Source organism: Sinocyclocheilus anshuiensis, unplaced genomic scaffold, assembly GCF_001515605.1.
Source record: "Sinocyclocheilus anshuiensis isolate Anshui unplaced genomic scaffold, SAMN03320099.WGS_v1.1 scaffold55, whole genome shotgun sequence".
Lineage (NCBI taxonomy): Eukaryota > Metazoa > Chordata > Actinopteri > Cypriniformes > Cyprinidae > Sinocyclocheilus > Sinocyclocheilus anshuiensis.
Window position 1 is genome coordinate 639,757 of NW_015549647.1, and position 15,706 is coordinate 655,462.

At 36.5% G+C, this 15,706-nt stretch overlaps 1 protein-coding gene across 2 annotated transcripts in view; it reads left to right on the forward strand.

The window, feature by feature from the left end:
- Window positions 1-327: 327 nt before the first annotated feature.
- Window positions 328-15,706, forward strand: part of LOC107659970 (paralemmin-3-like) — a 47,482-nt gene continuing 32,103 nt past the window's right edge. Inside the window, exon 1 of one of the 2 annotated variants that reach the window (XM_016449105.1) lies at window positions 328-483. The gene's annotated coding sequence lies outside the window, so the exon portion shown is untranslated. The other variant, XM_016449104.1, reaches the window with a different exon arrangement.

Consider the following 15,706-nt stretch of genomic DNA (forward strand, 5'->3'; position numbering starts at 1 on the left):
AAGACCTCAGAAAAGGCTGCTTTTCCTTGTCTACTTTAAAGTATATTAAAATAGAAAACCATAATTTTAAATAGTAATAAATAATAAAATAATTACTCAGTAAATTATAAACAAACAAATAAATAAATAAATGTATTCATTCCACTATGGTTCCAGACTTAAAGACCTCAGAAAAGGCTGCTTTTCCTTGTCTAGAGACATTGCAGACCATGACAGCTTTCGGATGACAGCTGTCTTCCATATATAACAAATTGATTTAAAATAACATAATATGTTACAGTAGACATCAGAAGCCTCTCCACTCTCTTCAGCTGATAAAATGGGTCAGCAGTTAACTGCACACCACACGAGCAGTTAATTTTTAACAAGTCCAAAAAACAAATATAAACCTGGCAGTTTTTATTAAGAAAAACGAAGAAGAAGAAAGAAACCTTTTGCCAGGAGTGGGTTGGCCTCACAAACAGGAACTAAGAGACTAGTCAGGTAACCAGAAACCGCTTCTCCAGTCGATGTGTATGAAACGCCTGAAGTGCGTCGCGGTGGGAGAGGCACAAAGTTTGCAGTGGATATTTGAAACTCATTTCTTTTACTTTATGTCATAACGGCGTTTTTTGTCGCTTGGCAGCAGTTTCGAAATAAGCGGGTTTAAACGTTGACTTGAAGCCATAAATAAAGTCCTTCCATTGCTGTTGGCGAAGCTCCTCAGGTGTTTTGTTCTTCCAGCTGAAGACGCGCTAAAGTTTGCCGATTTCGTCCACTTGGCGTAGACTTTCGATGCAAACCCCTGCCCTGTTGAACTATATTAGTTCCGCTTTCCGTTTTCTTTGTATATAAACACTTCATTACCTATTCAGAAGGACATACGGGCCAGTGCATCAGGTAAGGATGTTTTATTAAAGCTGTTGAGGGGTGTGTGTTGCTTGATTCACGTTAGTCAACAGGAAGTGTTTTATTAGTTTTGGGATGATTTTCTTCGCGCACTTAGGCTTTGAAAAGCACATCTGTTTAATGCGCGGTTTATGATCATTGGTAATTATCTGCAGGATTTATCATTAATTTTGTAATGACAAATAAGCATGCCTGACATGATAAAAATACTTTAAATCTATATAAATCTATATACCATTTTATAGAAATTATTTTATGGCTCTAAAAATGTCAAGGGGTGTAACCATTAAGTAAAAACTACTAAATTGAAAACATGTCTCTACATGACCTGGTCAAAATGATAGAGAGAGCGAGAGAGAGAGAGAGAGAGAGAGAGAGAGAGAGAAACCCTGACTGACCTTGAGACGAAAAATCATGTTTGTTTGTTTTTTTTGGCCTCTTGCATATTGGTTAGGCCACACTGACTTGGATTTGGCAGACAAATGATAAAAAAAACTTTTAGAACAGCATTGCTTTGTTTTAATGAACAAGGATAATTTTAAATACTTTTTTTTAAATTGTTGAACAGTTACACCACCTAGACATTTCTGATATTAGGCCCCACAAAAAAACAAAAAAAGCAATTAAGACATTGAAAATGTTTATTACGGAAGGGGTTTATTGAAGTTTTTTTTTCTTAATGTATTTTTGAGTAGTGAAAAAATATATTAAAAATAAGTGTCATGTCACTGACTTGCGCAAAAGAGGAATGTGATCTTTAAAAATAAAAGAAATTCAAAAATTACAATCATTGGTAGCTGCAATTTCATATTGCATACACATTTGTAAATTGCCTACAGCATATATATAAAACTGGCTTGACAGTGTCAAGTAACACAAACATTTACCATGGCAGCCAGAGTTTTATTTCAGTACCTCAGTCATTATAGCTATTCTTGCTACAGTAAATCTACAAAAGTGTTCAAAGGGATACTTTTTAGTAACTGCTGTCATTGAGATGTTATTCTGGCTGTTTTAAGGGGTTTAATATTCAATGCAAAAATAATACTTTGTTTAAAGTTAATCTCACACGGCTTGATATAACTTGACGTGCCAAGCAGGTGTCTCCGTGTTGAAAGCAGGAGTTTGCAACACCCTGTGCTGTTAATCCCATCAGCCTGCATGGTAACAGAACTAAATACATCAGTTTAGTTTTCACAAGCTATCAGTGGTCGTTTGATGCAAGGATCAGTACATAAAGTAAATGTTAGGTGCTGGATCTGTTCTGTCTGTGTAATCCATAGCAGAACAAAAGTATTATAACCTCTAAATAAGTACCAAGTTTACATATTCCACATTTGAAGTAAGAATATGTCCGCAGATACATTGCGGGATCAGTTGCCAACCCAATTTCATGCCGCAGTCATTTTTAAAAGCATGCACACACAGAATTTGGACATTATAAGTATATGAGTGTCACAACACGAAGAGCAAAATGGAGCTCTTAGAATTCACTGAACTGGATGATTGGAGAGAAAAACCACTTGAAATTTTCCTCACTCTTCAAGTTGCCTGCTTGCTTGTCTGTGCAAGAACTGCTTACCATTGACAAAAAGAGGTTTTATCTGGAACTGAAAAATAAACAGGCCTAAAACAACCGGTAGCAGAGCTGGAAACCGTCCTTGTCATTGCGGTCGCAACCTTTTCAAGTGATTAAAAAAAATTCCATCTGGTGCTTTTCCACCCTTGTAGGGAAGAACTTGAAAGAAGAAGTGCAGTTCAGGTCCACCAGAGTGAAAAGTACAGAGATTTAGAAAATGAAAATAAAAGTGTAGACAGTCAGCAAGAGAAAATTGAGTGATATAAAAAAGGAACAGTCTCACTTGGCCATCGGGTCCTGGTGAAGATGCTCTGAAGTGTTCCTAGAACACTAGATGATGGATGTTCAGTTTGGGAAATTCCTCACTGCCATGGAGTCACCATGCCATCAAATACTCAATTACACCAAGAAGCATTGATTTGCCTCTGGATTTAAAGCAGTCTCACATTTTGACAGACAGTGATTAATTGCTTCTCTCTTGTGATAAAAAAACATTTAAAGCCGAAGTGTGTGACTTTTTTTTTTTTTGACATTAAGACATTTAAATCCCCTGACAACAATGTTTCTGTGGCATTATGAAAATGTTATTTTGTTTGAGCCTGACATAGCAACAATGACTTAAAGGGGTCATATGATGTTACTAAAAAGAACATTATTTTGTGTATTTGGTGTAATGAAATGTCGGCCGGAGTGACGAGACAAATACATTAAAACCCAATATAAACAAGGCATTTGTTGCATCCAGTGTGGACATAATTACGGATTATAATGGTTTATACCGTCCTTTTACGCGTTGTATTGCATCGCGCCGCGTAAACATAAAACCATGTCTGCATTTGTGATCGGAGAAATGACAAACAACAAGCGCTACTCTAGCAACTTTACAGACCTTCTTTATGCACCAAGAGCTTGTAACATTCCAAAGAGAAAGGAAAAATTTAAATCACATCATATGACCCCTTTAACCAGTATCATGAGTTTGGGACAGGACTGTTTTTCGGACCAATGGTAGATGGGGGAGTGACATTTGTTAGAAGCTACAGTACACTCTTAAAATTAACTGTTCTTTATTGGCATCTTCCAAGGAACATTTCCATTGGTTCTTTATTGTGGAAAAAGTTATTTAGTTCTTTACATAACAATGGTTTTAAGAACTGTTTACGGAAATGTTCTTTGGGGAACCGAAATTGGTTCTAATATGACATTGCTGTGAAACCACTTTTAGGAACCTCTATTTTTAAGAGTGTTTATAAGTCAGTAGTTCTGCCTAGTCATTCAATAATCTGGCACATCCAAATCCTAACAAAACAAGATTGATGTGTTGATGTTTTTTGGTGTGAAATCTGTGATATGCAAATTCAGATGGAGGGCTGCAGGATGGTGCTACTGCTGGTGAGATGTTCCAGTTTTTCGGGTTCCTCTCAGGGTTGTTCTGTAGGTGTTGGACCTGTGTGTTTGCCAGATAATTTAAGAGAGATGAGAGAAGGCTACAATCAATCTAAATGCACCTCAAAGGTACACTGTCAGCATAATCCGAGAAAAACAACCCAGAAATCTCTGGAGGCAACCTGTCTAAGAGTTTAAAAGCTTTAATTTCTTTTTTTTTTTCCACATGGGATGGTGCGAACAGATCTACTTTGAGAATTGTGTCATGCTATTAGATGCATTTCAGTTTGGATGCTAAATTGTTGTTTATATATGCAGCCTTCCAGAGAACCTCTCTTTGTACAACAGCCCGAGGCCAAAGATGCTGTTGCTCAGTGTGTAATTTTTACACGGAGTATTTCCCCCGTCATTCCTTTGCCGCTTAGTACTCATCTCTCAGTGTGCTCTTGGACCGTTTCACAGCGTCCTGTAGGCTAAAGAATTGGATGGCTGTTGGAGACATGTTTACTTTTGATGGGAAACCACTGTGGAAATCCACAGGAGGACAATGCAACATCACATTGGTGATTTTTTTTTTTACACACATGCAAAAGTTGTTAAAGAAACAGTCCAAAAATGAAAGCTTTGTCATGAGCTACTCACCCTCATGCTGTTTCAAACCTGTATGACTTTCTTTCCTAGAATACAAAAGAAGAAATATAGCCGCTTGTCTTATGGCACCGATGTCATGTTCATCTCATTTGGAAACAGAAATATGGTTTATTTCAGTGTGTTTTATAGTCTTCCTTAATAATAGTTTCTCAGTGTAGGTAAATGGTGAAGCCAAGCTATTAAAATTAAACTGCCTGAATCCCATCTTAATTTCATTGTGAAAATATGGAGCGGAATGCCATCACATCTCCACTGGACTCGCTGTCACTCAGAGCTTATTATTATCTCATATAAGAGAACCTGCCAGGCCTTAGGAAGCGAACACACCCTTCTCAACGGCCTGCAGGTAATAAATTTGAAGTTTACTGAGCGCCTCTGTCTATTTTTACTGGTGGGCTCAGTGGCCCAGAGGTTCTGCCCTGTGTTGCGTTAGTTTTATAAGTGAGTAAATCTTGGTGAATTGGACCTAACTTGACTACAACTTTGTATTGATGGATAATAGAATGTTATGAAGGTTTTTTTTTCTAGATACTGAAATTGCTTTACAGTATAGGCCTACTTATTACAGAGTCCTTCTGATGCAGCCTGGGTTAAAGCATTGATAGACTGATATATCAGTCAGGCCTATGAATGCCAGTATTTTGCCATTTGAGATACTGTCTGTGAATTATCTCATCAGCCAATGAACATGCCTGCTTGGACAAAGAGTGACTGTTGATAATTTTGTCAAAGGATGATTATAATAGCTAATTTGTCAGTAAGTTTTGAGTAAATATTGTGCAAAATTTATGGAGCCTCTAAAGTGACATTTGAAGAAAATATGTTAATGTGCACAAGAAAATTTTTGTGCATGTGTCTGAAAATAATTAGGGTTTTTTTCAGCAAATGTCACTCATTTTTATGTTTAGTTGCATTATCTGCATTATATCGGACAGTGGCCACTTTGTTTTCTGGATGTTGTCAATGATACAACCAAATATTGTGAGGGGAACACATATAAGAGTTCAAGAATTGGTCATTGAAACACCATATTTATTAATAGCTATTCTGAATATGGGGGATTGCATGTCCTCAGTAATGTTTATGGTTATGGTCCTGGATATTGTTGTCAGCATCAGCCACTGAAAACCTACAACTAGTTAAGACATGGGTGCCCAATCCTGTTCCTGGAGATACAGTGGGTACGGAAAGTATTCAGACCCCCTTAAATTTTTCACTCTTTGTTATATTGCAGCCATTTGCTAAAATCATTTAAGTTAATTTTTTTTCCTAAATTTAAGGGGGTCTGAATACTTTCCGTACCCACTGTATACCTTCCTGAAAAGTTCAGCTCCAGCCCTGATCAAACATAGCTGAACCAACTCATTAAGATTTTCAGGAACACTTGACAATTACAGACAACTGTGTTTGATGAGGGCTAGAACTGAACTCTGCAGGTAGGTACTGTAGATCTCCAGGAACAGGACTGGGCATTCCTAAGTTAAGAGAACCCAACCACTTTTAGACAACTTTCTCCAGGGTTTGAACATACCAATTAAATACTCAACCATAAAGTGACCTATCCAAAATGATCTATCAGAGACCGATCAAAAAACACTTTGTCTTGAACTCTACAATTTTACGCAAAAATATTCAATCACTAAGCCTCATGAAGAGGCTTTGAACCCAGCAGATGCTCAGATACCCTACAGAGCGTGAAGGATATGAGGTCACAGCTCTTCTCTTTATGGAGCTGGGAATTAGTCATGAAAACTATGAATATTTTGAAAGCAGGCTTGCTGTTAGAACGCTACCTGATTAATTTCCTCTGCCTGCATGAAGGGCAGATAGGAATGCTTGTAATTATTTATGAATAGTGTGTTTTATGATTTATATTCAGCTGGTGCTGTTAAAAGACATGCTTAAAATGCTCTAATTTAATGCTGTGGAATGTTTTAGATGAACCTTTGTTGCATAGTTTGAATGCTTCTTTTTCTACGTATATTGATATTGTATGCTAATTTGTTCAATATCTTAAAACCATTGTGTTTTTCATGCCAGGAAACTCTTTTCTCCTGTGTCAACTCTTTCCCCACTAATTATCTGCTTAGTTGATTACTTCAGCTGCTTTATTGACTTGAATGTGGAATCCCGTCAATGTTTTCTGACCTTTCTACCACCTCTTTATGCCGATTATCTTGTTGACATCCTACAGAGATTTGCAGGATATCCCTATGAGATGTTGTCTCACATTTCACACACCAAAGTTCATGAGTAGCATGTTGTAAAGACTTTTAACACTCTTTGTAGTTTGATGTCAGTTACCCTGTAAAGTGAGTTGAGCCATTAGGCATAATTAGCCAGTGCTGTCAGTCAAAGGTAAAGGAGAACTTTACAGTACCCCACATAATGCAAAAACATCTCATTCTCATTACTGCAGTGCAATAAAATAATGATATATTATTTGAGGGTACAATTTTTTGTTTATTTTGTGACGACAGCGTACTTACAGATGCAGCATCATGCAAAAGCAATTTTTGGTTACCGATGACATGATGACATCATAGAAGTGTGCTATTTGCAGTCAGCCATGATTACTTTATTGCAACATAATATTTAAAAACTATTAATTTCTTTATTAACATTTTTTTCCCATTATGGTAGCATCTGTTGCACTGAATTTAATTTATGCTGATTTTAACAGGATGAATTTCACAACTGTATATGAATTTTTGGCACTGCAATAATGAGAATTGGGAAAGAAAATGTGCCTAATTTTCATGAAATTAATGTCAGAATGCAGAGCTAACTTAATGATCCCAAAAATATAATTTCATATATTTTTTTTTGATTTTGTGGTGAAATATGTCCAAGGCTGTGCTTCATGAGATTCACCCAAAGAGTATAACAGGTATGTTTATTTATGAAAAGCAGAGAAGAACTTCAAACTTGGTGGGGAGGTTTAAAAATGAGTCCTTGTTTTCTCAACACTGTATAATCCTATTTTGAGTGACATTTTGTGTTGATGGTTGATTTGTCTTTGCTAAAGCTAACTCAAGAGCAGCGGAGAAGCATGTGCTAAACATTAGACATTTAAGCCAAGACATTGACTCAGTGCTTTTGGATTCTAAAGGACAGATATGTTTTGATAGGCCGAAAAAGTTCACCTATTTAACTTAAAAGTAGAGGAAAGCAACACATGCACTCTGTACAAAGTCAGGTTAAAAGCCAACATGAAACGCCATTCGCAACCCTTTGTGTAATGTATTTCTGATTTGTTTGTTTGATTGAATCGGCAGAGCGGACAGATATGTGCATTTAATTCAGCATAAAGTCTTATACAATGTGTTGATTAAATGTTCCATATATGCGTCTAATTATTACTTAATGGACTATTAGTGCAGTATGTCAAGTGCATAGTTGGGTTTGCACAAATTTCTCAAAGTAGGTGCACACTCAGAAAACAGGGCACAGCAGCAATTTCAGCCGCCGCTTAAACGAAACAAGGCCATCTATAAGTGGACACAAGTATGTGAGGAAGGTCAATAATCACGTTTGACAAAGTATAATGAGATGGTTGAAGTATGTTCCCCGCATCCTAGTGCTAAAGTGTGCTGATGGCAATCAGTGCGTTTGGTTTAGGCAGGATTAGACTGGTCTTGCATTCTTCCCTAAACCTGTTTTAGAAAATCACTAATCCCAGACAACAACAGTAACATGCTGTTACATGTCACTTTGCCTGCCTGCCGTGATCACGAGAATATCTAGTGGAATATCCTGAAATGATTCATTATGAAAGTGCGGGAGAGAAGGTGTGCTTTGAGTTCCCGTTGGGGAAAGAGATGTTTAATCATTGACCGTGGCTTACTGAGTCTCTGTTCATTAAAGTCAAAATGAATAATTGACATTGGAGCTTAAAACAAGCTCAGATGAATGTTAGATAGCGGTATTAGTAACTTATCTCCATGTAGATATTCACAGTCTGCTGAAGTTTACTGTGTTTAAAATCCTTATTTGAACTAATACGCCTGGTTTCGGATAGTCAGACTTTTGACTCTGCATAAAAGATTGCAGAACCACACTGCAGCATATTCTGGTCCGGGACTGTATGATTGACATAAAAAAACTAAAAATGATTTAATATATATTGGTGGCATATTGTTTAATGCACAATATTAGTGTTTTTTTATTTATTGTATTAGTCAATATTGGATATTCAGTTTTGTCTGTTTACCATATTTTTGCATTTAAATGGCCATAATCTAACGCTCACTTGAAGTTAACATTAAATAAAAAAAATTAAAACATTATTTTAAAAGCACTATTAAAAGTAATTGTTAGAAAATCTCAAAATTATCTTTTTTTTTTATTGTACATTATAATGTTATTATGCCTCACTTATGAACTTTTAATAAATATTTAAAATGATTTATTATTTTTAATTCTTATTTATAATAAACATTTTAAATGATTTAAATCCTTCATGTATAATGCATTATAAAGGTATTCATAATGTACATTATGCATTATATTTTTTTCATAAATAATTGTAACCAAAGATAAAATGCATTATAATATTTGCAGATTTTTTGTTACATCTGAAATTGTTTGTTTGTTGTGTTTTAATGCATTATTCATTACATACAGTGCATTGTAAGGTACATGTAATTTATGCATTCAAATACTTTTATAATGCATTATATATAAGTATTTTTTTTATTTTATTAATTTAAAATAGTATTGAATTTTAATACTGGCCATTTATCTTTTCTCATAATATGAAAATAATTATCGGCTTGCCGTTAAGTCTCGAGCTAAAAGTCTCGTGCATATGTAGATAAAGTCTTGTGCAACTTGACTGAAATTGTATAGCATCCAGCCAATCAGATTGGAACTTTTGGTATGTGGACACGCTGTCTTAGGCCAAGACTATAATTTTGCAATATTACTGGGTGTTCTGGTACAGGATAATGTCCGGAAGAGTTTTGGCGAAACAGAAGTTCACTTTAAAACTGTGATGTTAAACCGCTGTCATCTTAAGTCCATGTATCAGCAATAAACTGGTTGAGCACATGCACAACTGTGATGCTGAATATGCTGCAATATTAAAGGTGATAAATAAATTACAGCTTCATTTTCATGCTCTCAGGTCTCAGTTTCAGAGCTGTTTGTTCCTGTGAATCTAGGTGATGTGCAACAGAAGTGGAATGTCGGCTGTTTTCATCTAGAGGTGACGTACATTTTAATGCCGAAAGCCCCAAGGCGATGTCAGGGCCCGTCAGAACAGGTGCCTCACCATCTGGGTGTCTTTTGTTACTGCTTTTTTCCACCTTTTGAATTTGCTTAGTAAACTTCAAGATTTTACACTCTGAATATATAATGTTTTGTTCACATACAGTATAGTACAAGTCACATACATTTAAAATGAGAGACACTTAGTGCTTAGGTTGCACTGTTGGTTTTATACTACTGGTCAAAAGTTTGGAATGATTAAGATTTTTAATGTTTTTGAGAGAACTCTCTTTTTCTCACCAAGGCTGTATTTATTTGTTAAAAATACAGTAACAGTGATATTGTGTAATATTATTACAATTTTAGTAGAGATGCACCGTTCGATCGGCCAGGGATCGGATTCGGACGATTTTCCTCATGATCGGCCCGGATCGGTGATCGGTCGGTCAGTCTCACTTCTATCCGATTTCGGGCCGATCCGTTTTGTTACCAGCGGCACAGGCAATAACATCAGCCGCGCATTCTCGCTCTCTTCTCTCCGACGACCCCTTCTCTCTCACACACGTCTCATTCGCTCCGGTTAAATGCTTGTATTGCGCATTATAGTCATTACCGCAGGTTTCGCGTTTATACCACCACTGATCTATATTAGTGGAGCGCACAAGCCGCGCTCAGTCTCAAACAGCTTGTGAGCCACAAATACCAAAATGAGTGGCTAACTACGCTAAAACGTTCAAATACATACAAAATTATGTCAAAATGCCCGTCTTGGCGAGTATCCAGTTAAACACAGTCAGTTTTGGAATGTTAAATAGTTGAGATTAATGCGGCCCTGCGCATGTTGTGTAACAGTATATTGGGTCCGTGGATAAACTCTTAAAGGGACCGCAGTCCAATATTCCTGCTGCTGTCTGTCATGCTAATCAAAGAACAAAAGACAAAGAAAATCATTTTCTACTCTTGACTGAATACGTTTTATAACTTTAATGGTAAGCATTAATCTGTATTTAATTTTTACAATGAAGACTACAGACATTAAAGTGGATGTGTTATTTTACATTTGATTACTTTAATTTCTGTAGTATTTATTACCTGAATAAAAACTTACTTAACCTGAAAAACGTAGTTTCATAGGTCTCTTTATTCTATTGCATTTATTTGTGCTGTTGTTTGCCATTTTTTTATTTGTTCTTATTACTGACTTTTTACTTGTGTTTTTTTTATGAAAATAAAACTTTGCGTTGAAGAAAAGTAGATTTTTGTTTGTATATGCTGTCAATTATAGTTCTTAGAAAGAAAATCGGAATCGGCAAAAATCGGTATCGGCAGATCACACTAACGAAAAAATCGGAAATTGGAATCGGCCAAGAAAATTGCAATCGGTGCATCTCTAAATTTTAGATAACTGTTTTCTATTTTAATATATTTAAATTTATCCCTGTAATTTAATATGCTGATATAATATAATAATATGCTGATTTGCTGGTCAGTTATTATTGGTGCTCAATTATTAATAATTATGGTTGTTGTTATTATCAATGTTGAAAAAAAATGTACTGCTTAGTATTTTTGTAGAAACTGATTTTTTTTTTCTTTTTTTGAGGATTTTTAATGAATCGAAAGTGCAAAAGAACAGCATTTATTTGAAATGAACATACTTACTCCAGACCTTTGAATATTAGTGTTTCCACAAACATAATAAGCAGCACAACTGATTTCAGAGTGGGTAATAATGTGAAATGTTTCTTGAGCAGCAGATCAGCATATTAGAATGATTTCTGAAGGATCATGTGACACTGAAGACTGGAGTAATGATGCTGAAAATTCAGCTTTGCAGCACAGGAATAAATTACAATTTAAAATGTGTTAAAATAGAAAATGGTTATTTTAAATTGAAATAATATTTCACAATATTACTGTTTTTACTGTATTTTTTGAACAAATAAATGCAGACTTAGTAGACATAAAAGACTTCTTTCAGAAACATTAAAAATTGTAATTAGTGTGTAATAGAATTCTTTATATAAAAAGCCTCAATGAAAGCAAACATTTAGAATTAATATCCAGTTTGACTCACAGTTGACTCCAGTAGTTTGTTTGTTGCCAAGCTAATGATCAGTCCATCAGGCACCAAGCAAATCGATGCAATGCCCTAAAAAGCTCAAAAATATAGCACACACAAATTTAGAATACAACATTTTTCTCACTTCGTCCACCTTTTTTTCCACTGGGCACTGAGCTATGCACTCTGGGATTGCTTTCTTTGTAAAAATTGTATGTGATGCTGGTTAAGATATCTTAGGGGGCTGCATAATTATCATGTCGAGTTTTAGCCTTTGCATTGTGAGCATGCCTGCAGTATAATGCCTTAAAATGCTGCCTGCGTATGCAGCTCACTACATTCTGGAAGAGACATTTTCTTTGTCAACAATTGACTCTTTTGTGTTGTATTTTTATTTCTCTTGAGGAAATTTAGAGGAAACATCTGAAACATGTTAATACTTGAAAAAGTGTACACTTCCACATAATTGAACACAAGAACCTCTGAGCAACCTGCATTCCAGGTTCTTTAATATGCCGAAAGGGTGCTAAACATTTTTTGATGTATGCCTTTTAGTGTAAGGTGCAATCTATAATAAGCCTAATTTATATAGAAAGGAGATGTGTTTGCATGAAAATTGCATAACGCAGTGCTATACAGTGCCAGGAATGTCTGGATAAACTGGATTGTGGCTGGTTAGTGAATAATAAGAACATTTTTGCGGTAAAATGCAATGCACAAAGTGGCGTAGCTGTTTCATGAAATCTCCTCAGACTGTTCAAATGCCCAGTTTAATTGCATCATTAAAAAAGAACAAGAAAAACATTTGACTGAAAATTAGCTTGGTAGAAACATAGCTTGGAGGTGTTTTTTTATTTAAAGACAGAGGATTGAATTAAAAACAGACCAAAAATCTGGGCATTCCACCAATACAGAGAGAGAGAGAGAGAGAAAGGGAAGCAACACTCACATTTTTGTCCTTGACAAGGGCTCTTCCCTTCCTCTGTAATGTGTGTGTGTTTGTGTGTCCTAGAAAGAGGGAAATAAAAAGCACAAAACACTCAGTTTGCCGCCCTTCGAAGTCACAAGCGTGTTACCATAACAAATGTTTGAGGCATTCCTTTGCAGCATGACTGCAAAAACTTGACAATTCAGTAAACATGATCATCAGGGAAACTTAATATAGTCCTTTATCATTAATTTAAGACACCTGACATCTGTTCTGTCATGGTAACATAGCATGGGGCTGACATGCACATGAACGTTGCACGCTGTGCCTGCAGTGGTGTTTTGTGGTTATCAAGCATGACTCAGAATTCGCATCTCGATCCGTGGCCTTTGCTCGCACATGGTCGTGTTTCTCGCAAGCTGTTCAAACAGAGCTTAGTGGCTTGGCTTGATAAAGAACAATTAACATGACAAAGCCTCTAAAAATAATCTTCGATGGTAACTTCGATGGTAATTTGAGGGAAGGTATCCTGTATGGCTTCAGAAGATTATAGACAGCCCAGAGGGTGACATTTTGCAGAACCTGCCAGAGATTTGACAACTTACAGCAACGTTAAAGCACATTTGGTTGCACTGTTTAAATTTGAAATCCTCTTATGAATTAGAGGATTTGAAGGCTTTTCCAGTTTATAATTAGTTGAACTGTCGTCTTATGCATTTTGATGAAGGCTGACCTTTCCTAATGTGCCTTCTTTTCCTTTTTTTCCCGCATCCGAGCATTTCTCGCACTCTTTGACAAACATCCTAAATTGATCAAGCGAAGCTTGCTCAGACATTCTAGTGCAAGCCACAGAATATTTGAAATATCCCATCTGACACCTGGAATCCACCATGAAATAAACTCATGCAGTGTTAAATCTCAAGTTAATATCTCACCGGCTCTCCTGTTAAGCTGATGGATAGTAGTACTTGCAGCATCTACAGTAGGGTGGCCCTTATTGGGGGGTAATTTTTTTTATTGGAAATGTTAATCTCTCACCCCCTCATTTGTTTCTCCACTAGAAGTATTTAATGTATGCAAAATACCATCCAGATAATTGGTCATTTAGGGTACGCTCAAAGAATGTATCTTTTTATCAACAGGTACTTCAAGATCTGATTTGTAATATTAGCAAAGGTTTTGTTCACTGTGTGTGTGTGCTGATTCTATGTCTGGATGGGTTAAATGCAGAGCACAAATTCTGAGTATGGGTTACCATACTTGGCAACATGTCACGACAATGGCAGAACACTCGGAACTTCGTTATTCTTGATCTCTGTCAGGGCTTCCTAAATGAAGATCCTGGTACCTGGACAAACAATGCAAATGCAAGAAAGAGGTGTTGCGTTTATCCAAGAGTACAACGGACTCCTCTCAAAGACTGAAGAACAAACGCAGTTCATTATGCAGATTGACAGAGAGCACCGCAATCTGTTCCCAGGTCCCCGCAAGAGTACTGTGGTTGAAGGACTTGTTGGATCATCATAAATATCTAGATCAGATCTCAGTTTTGGATTCACTTTCTTCACCAGTGCAGTAATTTCACTTTTTAACATTCTGCTTCTACGTCTGCAAGAACTTTGCGGCTGAAGGACATGTCAGATTGTTATCATGATCTAGATCAGATCGCAATTTTTCAAAGATAAGTTCAAATCAGCAGCGCTGTAATTTAACTTTTTAAATGTAACTTTTTTTAATTTAAGATTTGATTTTTGGCATTTTATGCCTTTTATTTCGATAGTACAGTAAGTGGACAGGAAGCGAAGTGGGAGAGAGAGAGGGGCACAGGATCGGGAAAGGTCCGCGAGCCAGGACTCGAACTCGGGACGACTGAAGCGCAATGGCGCTACATGTCGGTCTAACAACACTGTTCTGTGTTTTCGTTTTTAACCTAATTCACAGTTGGTCTTGTATAATTATTAATTACGTGCTGTTATGGACATTAAGACAGAATTTACATTTTGTTGAGCACACCCCAAACATAGTCCAATCTCAGCGAAATTTTGTTTGTTTCCATTTCTCATGAAGGGGAGTTGACTGGGTGGGAGAGAGCAGAAGATTTCAAAAGTCCAAAAATAAGGGCAACCTTAATCAACAGACTTAGTGGTGAAAATCCCAGCTTAATGATTAGCTCACTGTATGACTTATTGACTCATCTTTTTTTTAGTGCTTGTGCAAGAACCCAGTTTCTGATCGACCAGCCTTCTTCCAAAAATCTTTAGGTACTTTTGACAACATCCAAGTAGTCTCACAAAGTCAGACTTCTGGCTGTCTGTCTTGGAACTTTACCAACAGGTAAAGACCAACCACTGTTGTGTTTGTTGTTTTTTTCCATGACATTTCAGGGCCTTTACATGCTGAACACAAACAGCCCAACAGGAAGAGACAGACACCACTGCATAAAATCCAATCCTTAATGAGTATTTTTATGAAATGTTGCAGTTAAAATAAATAAAAATCTTTGAAACAAGGTAAACATACTTGTGAATCAATACTGCATGAGATATTAAAGGGGTCGTATGATGCGATTTCAAGTTTTCCTTTCTCTTTAGAGTGTTACAAGCTGTTCGTGAATAGATAAGATCCCTAAAGTTGCAAAGACTAAAGTCTCAAACCCAAAGAGATATTCTTTATAAAAGTTGAGACTCGTCCACCCCCTCCTAAAATGCCTCGTTTAAACACGCCCCCACATGTCTACGTCACGATGTGGGAAGATTTGCATAACGCCGCCCAAATGTTTACGCAAAGAAAGAAGGGGTAACTTTATTGTTACTGCCACACGCCATGTTGTGAAGATGTTGTGTGTTTCGTTGTGAAAGCGAAACTACTTTGTTTGGCCTTCCAAAAGAGGACACGTAACGCAACGCCTAAAAAGACAGTACAAGTCATTATAATCCGTAATTATGTGCCCACTGGATGCAACAAATGCCTCGTTTATAATGGGTTTTAATGTTTTTGTCTC